The 11,739-nt window shown below is 42.7% G+C and overlaps 1 protein-coding gene across 1 annotated transcript in view; it reads right to left on the reverse strand.

The window, feature by feature from the left end:
• PlexA (plexin A) overlaps nucleotides 1-11,104 on the reverse strand; it is a 303,139-nt gene extending 292,035 nt beyond the window's left edge. The window contains 1 exon segment of the mRNA XM_076175436.1: nucleotides 10,625-11,104. The gene's annotated coding sequence lies outside the window, so the exon portion shown is untranslated.
• Between the last annotated feature and the right edge of the window lie 635 nt (nucleotides 11,105-11,739).

Raw genomic sequence — 11,739 nt, forward strand, 5'->3', positions numbered from 1 at the left:
AAATGAACTTTGGCATCCACACGCGGCGCCACTACCAAAAGGGTTCGCACACCGACAAAAGAAACCCTAAAACGCCTATGCACCAACAATTACATCATTATATATATATATAAAACAAATATCAATGGATTGTTTCACAGGAAATCATCAACACACAAGTACCATTGTCAATGAACGCATTCTATTGAACGCTCAAAGGAACCGACATTCCCTGATGATCGACTATGTAAAACAAATCAGGGGCACGGATTTCCAAGGCCAGACACAAGCCACGGACATACTTTTCATTTAACCATTTCAATACAGTGGCTCCCCCCCCCCACATCCATCCTCAGTGGATTTAGCCCCCCCCCCCAACCTAAGACAATCAATTTTAAGCACCTCTGTGAGGAGAGGGATGGCTCTCTTCCCCCCAATGCACTCACGATCGATTGAGATCTCCCCCTCATCCCCTACCTCACCCTCGAGGTTGGAGTCTAACCCTCCCCCCCACCCGGGTCCTCCTCAGGTAGGCAACCAACCTCGTCCTTGACTGGTGCAGGAGTCAGATTACGTCACTGTATTGACAACATAAGTTCCGCGATTGGCCAAATTATGCCAAATGAAACTCCACATCAAGTGTTGTTGTTGTTATGGACTGTAGTTCACCAGCGCTTCTGTCCTGGTGGGCAATCTCCTGTCGCAGGTTATTTTGTAATTCGTTTGTTGGCTCTATATCAAGTGAACACACACACACACACACACACACACACACACACCTTCACTACAACGCCCTACCTCAGCTGAATACAAATAATCCAACATCAAGCAGGATAAAACCAGAAGTTCATCACCATGCAGGCGTTCACCAAAACTAAGTTCAACCCAGAACTTTGAACAAGTCTGAAGTTACACGAACACAATGAACATTCCCGTGCCAATGGACCTCACCGTCATGAGCTGGAGATTAGATTAGATAAATGGACACGTCAGAATACAAATTATCACCAATAGATAATAACTGCTGGCTCAAGTCATTCTCACTGAAGACCCACAGCCCCACTGTGGCTGGCAACGGTCCTTGGACCAGAAAGAAACTCTAGACATCTCCCTGTGATGTAGAAGTACGGGTTTATTTCGATACTACCGATTTATATTTGCAAGACGCAAAGATCAGTCACCGGTTGTCAGATCTCATTATAAGGAGAAGTAGAAGGAATATAGTTATCATTGTTGTTAGATTTCTGAATTCTTGGGGTTCAGTCCGGTGACGGAATGCCAACCCTCGGGGCTCCACCTCCAGACAGGGTGTTGATGGGTTTTCGAGATGGGTGGTAGGGAGATGCTTCTCTGTGACGTCTGTCACAGGACCACCCGTCGTTAGTCCTCGCGTGTTATTTCTGCTAATTATCAATACACCCTTGATGATACACAAACATACCAAAATGGAATCAACGCAAGCAGGGTTATTCAGCTGTTATCATGGAATATAAAGGACAGGGGCTGTGGACCAAGAATACCTTGAGATTGTCCTCAGAAATACTAGTTCGGTTATATAAATTTGGTAACGTTTTAAACGTTAACACACACACACTAACCTCTTCGTTGCATTCTAGTTTTCTAATTATTCTAGATGCAATCAGACTATTCTATCCAGCTAAATGTGGGGGGAAGGAACCAACTCGACAAAGAAAGGATCCATCTTGATGACCGCTTGGTCTTAGTTGCCGCCAGAATGTTAGTTAGTGTACCGACTTAGTGGTTTGGTACCACTAGGTTAGTGATAATCTGTGTCCCAAAGGGTGGCGGGGGCGGCACAGGGGTGCTACGGACCGAAAACTAGTGGTGTTTAGTGGATGTTTAACGATTTAAATCAGTGTGGAACATGGATCTCCTCGCGACTGAGCAACAGCAACACATAAGAACCTGGGATACGTGACGAAAGCCAGGTTGGGACCGAAGCCGGTGACAAAACCACAACCTCGGCGGGAGGAGGGCGGGCGGGCGGACCCGAGGAGCACTCAGTAGGCCCCAGCTCTATCCGCAACCCAACACAACCTGCTCCGGCCGAATCAATGTTTGGGCGGCAGACGGCGTTCCCAGCGAACTAAGGCCGCGAGAGGACGTCGGGATCCCGATCTCGGCGGCCGGGGGAGTTTGTGCGGGAAGAGGCTTTCCTCCCGTAGTGCAAATCCTGTGGGACTCGCCGTGGTGACCTACTGTGGTCACGTGGACATAAGTCTCTCCAGACCAGCTGGGACTGTGCATCACAGTGTGGGCAACTCATCTTTCAAATCCTTTCTTATCACTTTGGTATATTCCCCAAGATTTGCCAAAACTGGATGAAGAATAATTGTACCATTAGCACGACCACTGATTCCAAACCCGCCAAAGACAGTTAACAATAATATATATAAAAAAAAAAAAAAAGGAAGGCGGGATTCCAACCCTTGACGATCCGTCTTGCGAGAAAAAAGGTGGCGAATCTGTTGTGTTCAGAGCACCACCAGCTGCGGCTCGACCAGGACCACCTGAGGTGCACGTTTTACGTCACCCACGCCTCCAGCTGGGCCTCACGCCATGAGTGATGGATAAAAATCTGTGACATTCCCTCCCCCTAAGGAAGGGGAAAGGTTAGAACTTCATACCAACACAGAAACTGTTTACCTCTCGGGAGGTTTCTGCCGGGGCGTGCCAGAGGTTCCAACCACCTACACAGGATCAACCCTAACAGGAGGAGGAAGAGGAGGAACAAGACGAGGAAGAAGAGGGCTAGGAAGACTAGGAAGAAGACGAGGTGGGGGAAGACGAGGAAGAATAGGGCTAGGAAGAATAGGAGGAAGATGAGGAGGAGGAAGATGAGGAGGGGGAAGACGAGGAAGAGGAGGAGGAGGGGGAAGACAAGGAAGAAGAGGAAGTAATGGAAAGAGAAAGACGAGGAAGTGAGAAGGAAGACAAGTAAAATGAGGAAGAAAAGGAGGAAGACGAGTAAGACGAGGAAGAGGAAGAAGAGGATGTTTTTTTTGTGAATCCAAATCCCAATAACTTCTATTGTTCATACCACCAATTTTGCATACAATTCACACAAACACAGCTGACATGGAAAACATATAATAAAAATAAGATAAATAAAATATATTTACTCTACACCTTCTGTCCAGGGTGGCACTTTTCCTCTTGTACCAGCTGTCCTCGTGCGATTACATCTTCATCGATAAAAATAAACAAATTAATTCTAAATAAACAAATAATAAAAACAAATTTTACGTTTACGGCACTACGTGGAACTGGCACCATCTTTGAAAAAATATATCTTGCAATATTGAACAGCCTTTAAAAGGTTTCCAGAATGTAATTGCTCTCGCTTTTGTTGAAAACAAGACTAAACAAAGGAATATACCACAGCTAATTCGTCGACTGGGTCGCTAAAACTGTCAACGCTATTTTCAGGCTACAGGCGAGAACAATTTCAGTACATCCGACGGCTGGAACTTCCTCCAATGAGAACTTCAGGCTTCACACACACAAACACATGCACAGAACACATAGGAGGGGGCAGCAGAGAGAAGAGATGATACAGGAGAGGATGGGGGAGAGAGGAAGGGGAGATAGGTGAGGGGGAGGAAGGTGAGTTAAGTTATAGAGTGGGGAGAGAGGAAGTGATATATATATATATATATATATATATATATTATATATATATATATGATGTAAGCGGAATAGGAAACACAGGAGTCTTGGTCTTGAGTTTATTCCTGACTAGTTTCGCAGGTATGCTTTGAAAAAGCATACCTGCGAAACTAGTCAGGAATAAACTCAAGACCAAGACTCCTGTGTTTCCTATTCCGCTTACATCAACCTGTCAGAATATCTATATATATATATATATATATATATAGAGAGAGAGAGAGAGAGAGAGAGAGAGAGAGAGAGCCATTACCTGGGACTGCACGGGCACGGGGCAGTCACCAGTTGTCTTTGGAATCAAACCGTGGACAACATTAAGGCTGTTCAACAAAGGGTCATGGAATCATACGAGATTAGTTTCAGTTGAGCGTCGGGGGAGGTGGAGTGGGAGGAGTGGGAGGAGGAGGGGGAGTGGGAGGAGGAGGGGGAGTGGGAGGAGGAGGGGGAGTGGGAGGAGGAGGGGAAGCCTTTGTAACGACCCCTCCTAAACTGTAACCGTTTTATTGTCTTTTGTTTCCCCTCCCCTAAGCCGGTCGTGCGCACCTATTTTCCCAAAATGCAGGTAAAAAACAAGATTTTTTCTTTTAAAATGCTCCAGTCCATGAAAATTAAGTTCTCTTTAACTGCACTGGTTTTCCTGATACTGTTGGTGAATTCTATAAAAATACAAATATAAAAAAGTCCTATTACTACTTGAGTCATGTTTTTTGTGTGTATTTCTTCCTTTCCATTTGTGGTACTGGTATCTGTCCATACCAATACACATGAACACCAATTATAAATACACTTCTGAAGAACTCCCCAATATACCATTTCTTTGAAACACACACACATTATATATATATATATATATATATATATATATACACATATATATATATATATACATATATATATATATATACACATATATATATATATATATACATATATAGATATATGTATATATACACATATTATATATATATATATATATATATATATATATATATATATATATCACACCAAAAGCACAACGAATTTGTGTTGGAAGACATATTCCTTTAAAAAACTTAAACGCAGAGCATGGAGTTCCTAGAACCACTACAATCACAAACAATAAAACATGGCAAACTTCCTCCTACACTCATCGTTGTTTTAGTACACAATACACACTAAACACACAAAATACACAAAACGCACACAAACACGTTTGCAATGCAGAGACAAGTCATAAACAAAAGATATGTTCAGCCACTAACATCGCTGCCGTGTCTTAGTGTGTACTAAACACTAAAATCCGAACTACAACGCTGGCAAGACGTATTCCAGAACAAGGCCTTAAAAGCCCGACCGGTACTTTCAGTCTGTGTAAACTTAGCTTCGATCATAAACACAGCTTGCTGCATACTGTGAACACGACGGTAAAAAAAAATCAGGATAAACAGACAAAAATATCCTGGATGCTGTACACACTGGCATAATCACGACCGCTCGAGACGGCTCAATAAAGAGCAATAAATCTGGCAGCTCAAGAATCTGAGTGTTTATTTTTTTCCACCACGAGCAGCTGCGTGAGAGAGACGATCTCCAAGTTAAAATATAAATGAATTAATAAAATAAACAAATAATAATAATAAAATAAAAAATCTGCGCAATATTGCCTCCAAACTCCAAAGGATAGAAACGCTAGTTATCGGCTCCGACACACAACAGTTTCAAATTACCCCTTTCACTTTTCTGACGCAAGCCCCACCCCCACCCACCCCGGCAGTCAGAATGCTAATGTTATGACTACAGGAAAACAAATTTTAACCACGCCCATCAATTGACGTCTGCACAAGGGTGACTTGTCTCACTTTCATACTTTCTTTTCGTTGATGTTTTCCATTTACGAATTTAAATTCATATCACCTTTCATATAGATTTTTTTCGTCTTTTCCGTCTCGCAACACCAAGACAATTGACATACAAATCACAAGTGAAATATATAAAAACAAACACCATTAGTTTCTTTGGCATTTGGAAATACATACCTCCTGGATTTACAATAGCAGCCATGCTATTCGGCCACAACTCCACGAAAACAGGCCATCGTACTATGGGTTTGCTGAACTCAACCCCGAATATACATGTTCAACAGTTCCCACTACCTTAACAGTGATGAATAGATCACTAACATAGCAGCTTGGGAGAACAGGGACCTACAACCCTGACATCAGAACCGTCTTGTTTAACCGCTTTGGTATGTTGACGCAGTTAAGTCATTTTGTTTAGTTAACACATAACGATGAAGTTATAAGAACTGACGTAAAGGGACAAAAATAAATTAAACCTAATACTGAGGGTCTAAAAACATACGAGTCCCAAAATCCAAGCTTATTCCTAAACAGTTCTAATTGCCCCAACTGTCCGCTTTTGATAAAAGGGGGCGAGAGTGGCATAACGAGATAGCGGGATTAACCTGATTAAGGTTTAAATAGATCTGAAATAAATGACCACGGCATTAACTCGTAATAATACTATTCAAACTTGGCAAATATGGATTCACAACGGATAGAATTAGTTACGATATGGAGTGTCTGTAATACTACTAGTGTCAATGCACTAATTACCAACATATTCAGTTTAACCCGCTACACTTAAGCATGAGCGGCTTTAACCATTAATCCATTGAACCCATGAACATCTAGTAGGGCTAATGAGTTTCCTGAGTGAGGTTATATACTAAAAACTAGTTGTTAGTGGATGCAATACGGTTTAATTCAACGTTGGAGTGTTCTCAAGGGGGCTGAAGGTGGGATAAGTGACGATAGACAGGCTCTCAATTCCAACTCTCTGTGACAAATGCTAATGATCAAAACAATCCTCACTACCCTCGGCTTCCGCTAGCGGTCATATTTCCAGTCTAACCCTAACGCAGTTAGCGAAGGAGGTTACTTTGCATTTCGAAGACATATTCCAAGACAAACGACCACATTCTTGGCCACATATTAGTGGCCCACGCCCCGACGTGACCAGAAATGCGACTGCTCGTCTGAGGACGCGTTGTCACGATGCCACTAACCAACATCTGAACGGCGTTACGATAACTCTCCCAACGTGGGTATGTAATAGGAGTTACGGCACTAGGCACTTCGCTAAGGCCTAGGCAGTTACCTTGGTCCGTGTGATAAGCTAACACAATTCTTTCTTGTCTAGATCTTCGTGGCAAATGTCACAACTCTGCACCACTTAAGACATTTAGTTCTGGTGACAATCCACAACTGGTATTGACTATGACCAGTGCTAACGGCAAACAATGATTTGTTTAAGGAACCGGCAGAGTAAAACATGTTGCTATACTTAGTGACTTACGTATAGCTGGCTGTCAAAATTCGTCGACATTCTTGTGGCATTTATCTATCAGCTCACGGATGGCCGGAAGGTGACTGTTCTTAGTCAATATTTTAGCGATAAAAATAGCTTCACAGATTGGAGACAACACAGGATACAGCGAGAGATAATCACAGGAAGACGGCACCAAGCCATACAGGTTGTCCATGTACAGTTGTCCCCCGCCTGCTTGCCATTTTGAATCCTAGCTAACCCCAGCAGATTCTATTTAGTTGTCGGATACTCTTTGCTTAGGAAAGGGTTTAAATCTACTTCGATTCACCACTTCCAGTGACAAGGCTTTGAAGCTGAATAAAATCGCAGGATAGATTGTAGAAGTTCCCTTCCTACACGTGCTTGGGGGTAGAGAATGTACAACTATTGCTGAGGTATTTCACAGATGATCGTGGCTCGCGATAAATAACCTAACCTAACCAAACTTATGATAATACGGGTGGAGATTCTACAGTTGGTCAGTGTCGTGGGGAAAATTATACAGCTAAGTGTAGTTAAGGTGAATATTCTACAATTGACCATTGTGGAAGGGGAACTTCTACAACTGATCAGTGTGTGTTTGTGTGTGTGTGTGTGTGTGTGTGTGTGTGTGTGTGTGTGTATTTACCTAGCTGTATTATACGGGAAGGGGAGCTATGTTCGTAGTGACCCGTCTCTGTATCTCACAATATCTAGTTTGTTCTTAAATTCTTGTATGGTGTTTGCACACACTATTGTTTAGTCCAATTTATACCAAACATCCACCACTGTGTGTGTGTGTGTGTGTGTGTTACAAATGATCCACATCGCCTGACGCATTATATTCATGTGAAACAAGACATTCCTGTTGATTCTTCCAACCAGTGAAGATCCTAAACCGAAGAGAATCGTCATGTTCACCATTCCCTGAAGTTGCATAGACCGGAAACCCGCAGCCCCACAGAAGCAGGCAACGGTCTTCGTCCTCGTAGATCCCTGTGTAGAAACTTGTTCGGCCATTTATGCGATCTTGTGTAGATAAGAGGTCTTACCGGCGGATTATTCTTTCCAGCACCTCAATTTTTCCCCCTTTTTTTTAAAATAAATTACTGAATATGTTTACTCTTCTATAACTTCAAACGTCAAAAACTTCCCTATTGCTATATCACTATCCTCTACAAAAAACTGTTTAGTTATGACGAGTCACCGGTTGGGATAATAATACTCTAAAGTGACTGATTACCACGTCCTGGAACCGAGCGTCTGCCCCTTGGGGTTGCACCTACAGATGGAGACGAGGGCGGTGACTAGTTTTGATAACGGACGTGGAGGGAGATGATCCGATGATCCTTACCGGCGTCCGTCTCTTCGGGGGAGGGGGGGGGACCCCTTCCGTGCTTTGTGACAATTTCCCTTTTATCTTGGATGTCGTCAGACGATGTTATTCATCTCTGAAGCACTGAAGTTTTATAATTTTTTGTAGCACTCAGGTTACAGCTTCACCTACATCAACCCATTCCTTATCGGGTCGCAATGCTGCTAAGCGATTTAATTCGTCCCCATAACTTATTACGATAAATTCCTCTCATAATGCGTGGCACTTTTGCAACTTAGCATTGATTTCGCTTGACTATTCTATACACTCACACGCCAGACCTTCGACGTCATATACCTTAACCTTTTCAGTATGAAAAAACTGAAGTTAACCTGAATAAATTAAATCACAGGCATGAACGGTGTGTGTGTGTGTGTGTGTATGTGTGCGTGGAGACAGGTCCCTTTTGATCGGAATACCCCTTAAAACCATTTAGCGACACAAAAGCGTCACAGAGTAATCTTAATCCTTCCGCTACGTTAAACTCGATTATTTAAGCTGTCGTCAGGCGAGTCCATTCAGTTTCGAGTCCCTAACGATGAATAAAATCGCCAGGAGAAAGGTTGACAAAACTCGAGTATCACGGACAAAGCGACAGGAACAAAGGTTAATCTTTTTCAATTCGATGACTTAATCAGTGTCGCTAACTGCAAAACGCCAGGCATTAACCACAATAGAAGAGAGTCGGCTGGTCGAAGTGTAGACACACACATACCCAGGGCAAAGTTCTCAACTCAAATTATCTCCTAAAGCTGGCATAAATCAATTGACGCCAGCTAAAATAAGCTTTGTTATTGGCGACAAACAATCGGTGGTTTGCAGGACTTAAAACTCCATTAGTTTGAGGTCACAAGTTATCTGGAAAAACACAGTTACTGACATTACAAATTCGAAGCGTTTTACTAAGGTTGATTAGTAATATAAACCCTCAGATAGTTATGGGCGTTTAACCATCGATCAAAATCGTTTGGCAGTATTTCTTTGAACACAGTAATAGCCGTCAACAGGTTGAAGATGGTTAAGATATTTGGCACATTCCCACGTTCGTACGTTGAATAAAATCACCTGACGACAGTCAAAACAAAATATACGAAAGTCGTCACAAGGTCGACGGGGTTAATCGATAAAAACTTAAGCTCTTTCCTTACCCAAGTTCTTCCGTCGAACAAAAACCGTGCAACGTTTGGCAAACCTGGGCTTTAGTGGGAAAAATCTCCGACAAGAAAAAATATCACACTTAGAAGTCCACACCCAATACAAATATCACATTTACAAATATGCATTAGGAAGCAGATACGACAATCTACTCTGTCGGTTTGGTTTGGGCAGTTTAGCAAGAAGTCAAATTCAAACTACTACTAATGGAACAATCGAAGGCAACACTGAGTATTTTAACCAATTGAAGGAAGAAAATATTTTGAAAACCTCTTACAATACATACTTCACCCGTGTACCACTTTAAGCACTTTATTCAGTTCAACGCATCGATGGGCTAAAATAGGCTTACAATTCAAACCACATCGTGTTTAAGAAAAGCAAATAAATTTTAGCAACGCAAGTTATAACATTTCCCCAACACCGTTACACAGTTTTTAATCAAATAATGGAATATTCAACCCAATTTATTCACATTTCTGCCCAGCCTGAGCTTCGCTATAAATGACGAAATTGCTTACACAACTAATCGACCAGGACCACATAGTTAATAATTTATATTCTGTGGAAAAAAAAAACTAATCGACATTAAGAAAACTAACCGTCATTTGAAACAAGGTTTCTGGCCACAGACCTGCAAAAATTAACTAAACGGCCTGTCATTCTTCAAAATTTCCAAGTCACGAATAAGTCTGCGGACCGGCAACACACAAACGAAGTATACCACAATTAGCCTGCTCTTCATATATGATAAGCAATCTGGATAATTTCAGTCGCTGTTGGTCAGAAATCGACGGTCTCTTAACAATTTCATCGTAATTTTTCCTATCAAAACTTACGGTACAACCATTGATCACCGACTACTTCGGTGGGGACTGGGAGAGGCGAGCAAGCCTGCCCTAGCATCGTTTTAATTTGTTCTATTCTCGCTGTTCCATTCCAGCCAGACAGTGATGTATGCCGTCGAATGCCACAATAATTGTGGTGCACTAGGGCAAGTAAGAGCTACACACACATATATACACCCAGGCAGTGACACTCCGTAAATTACAGTAAGTCTCCACCTCACTCCCAGCCGCTTGTGGCTACAGCTAACCTTACCTTATCAAACCGAGGCGTGGCTACTATATTGCACTGCTCAGTCTTCAACGTACACTCCAATGTTGGTATTCTTTTCTTCAGCACGGCAATATTAGGAGTTTAAGGAGGGGTAGGAAGAAGGAACAGAGGAGAAAGAAGAGACAGAAGGTGGTAGTGGTGGTAGCGTCGAGGTGGTGGTGGTAGTGGTGGTGGAGGGAGAGGAGGAGGGAGGGGTGAGGTTTATAGATTCCTACTCCACAGTGGATGTGTGTTCCTCTTCGAGCCCCACCACATGGCCGCCACTAACAGCTAAAACGACACTTATTCACTACACTGGTCGGTCTTTCTACAGACCAACAACTCTCCACTAGGGGAACAAAGCCTTTGGAGCAATCACACGGCACAGCCTGGAGCACAAACAGATAATATAGAGATTCCGTATCACAGTGTAACGCTCCTTCCGTCTCACTTCGGCTCACAACGACAACTGGACACAGAAATGACTCACGAACGCACGCACACCGAAGATTAAGTTGCCACACACCGCCAGGCACCATATTTCAAAATTAACTAATTTCACAAAAAGACTCAAGACTTATTTGGTTAAAACCTTGTTGAATTTTATGACACACGAAAATAATAATCAAATAGAAAAAATGTTGTAAAATTACATTATAGATATTGAAAAGATGCGAATGGCAAGTACTGGAGGAGGGAGAGAGGAGGAGTGGAGGGAGTGGGTAAGCCGAAGGGGAGGGGAGGCCCCCTCGATTCTTCCACTGGAACCACGCCACCAGCCTCATTCCTTCCCTGCATCTCCTGTTATTAATTGGAATACGTCCCTATTTCTTTATTCGAAAATTGCCTAGAATTACGCAGTTTGAAATTAGCGAACGGGTGAGACTACACACACTCGAACGCAGCGGGGGAGGGAGGGTGAGGTGCAGAAGGGAGGGGCGAGTTGGTACAACCTGAAACTGGGGTTAAGGAAAGAATTCAAAACGTATATCAACATATGGGGGAGAAAGAATAGGAAGAATGAAATATAAACAGTGACGGAAAGATACAAGGCCAAGGAGAATTAATACAAATGGGGATAGACTGACGGTACCTTGACAGTAGGAGAGACGACAAAA

The sequence above is a fragment of the Oratosquilla oratoria genome, chromosome 37 (genome assembly GCF_046742065.1).
Source record: "Oratosquilla oratoria isolate Oo_2021 chromosome 37, ASM4674206v1, whole genome shotgun sequence".
NCBI classification, from domain to species: Eukaryota; Metazoa; Arthropoda; class Malacostraca; order Stomatopoda; family Squillidae; genus Oratosquilla; species Oratosquilla oratoria.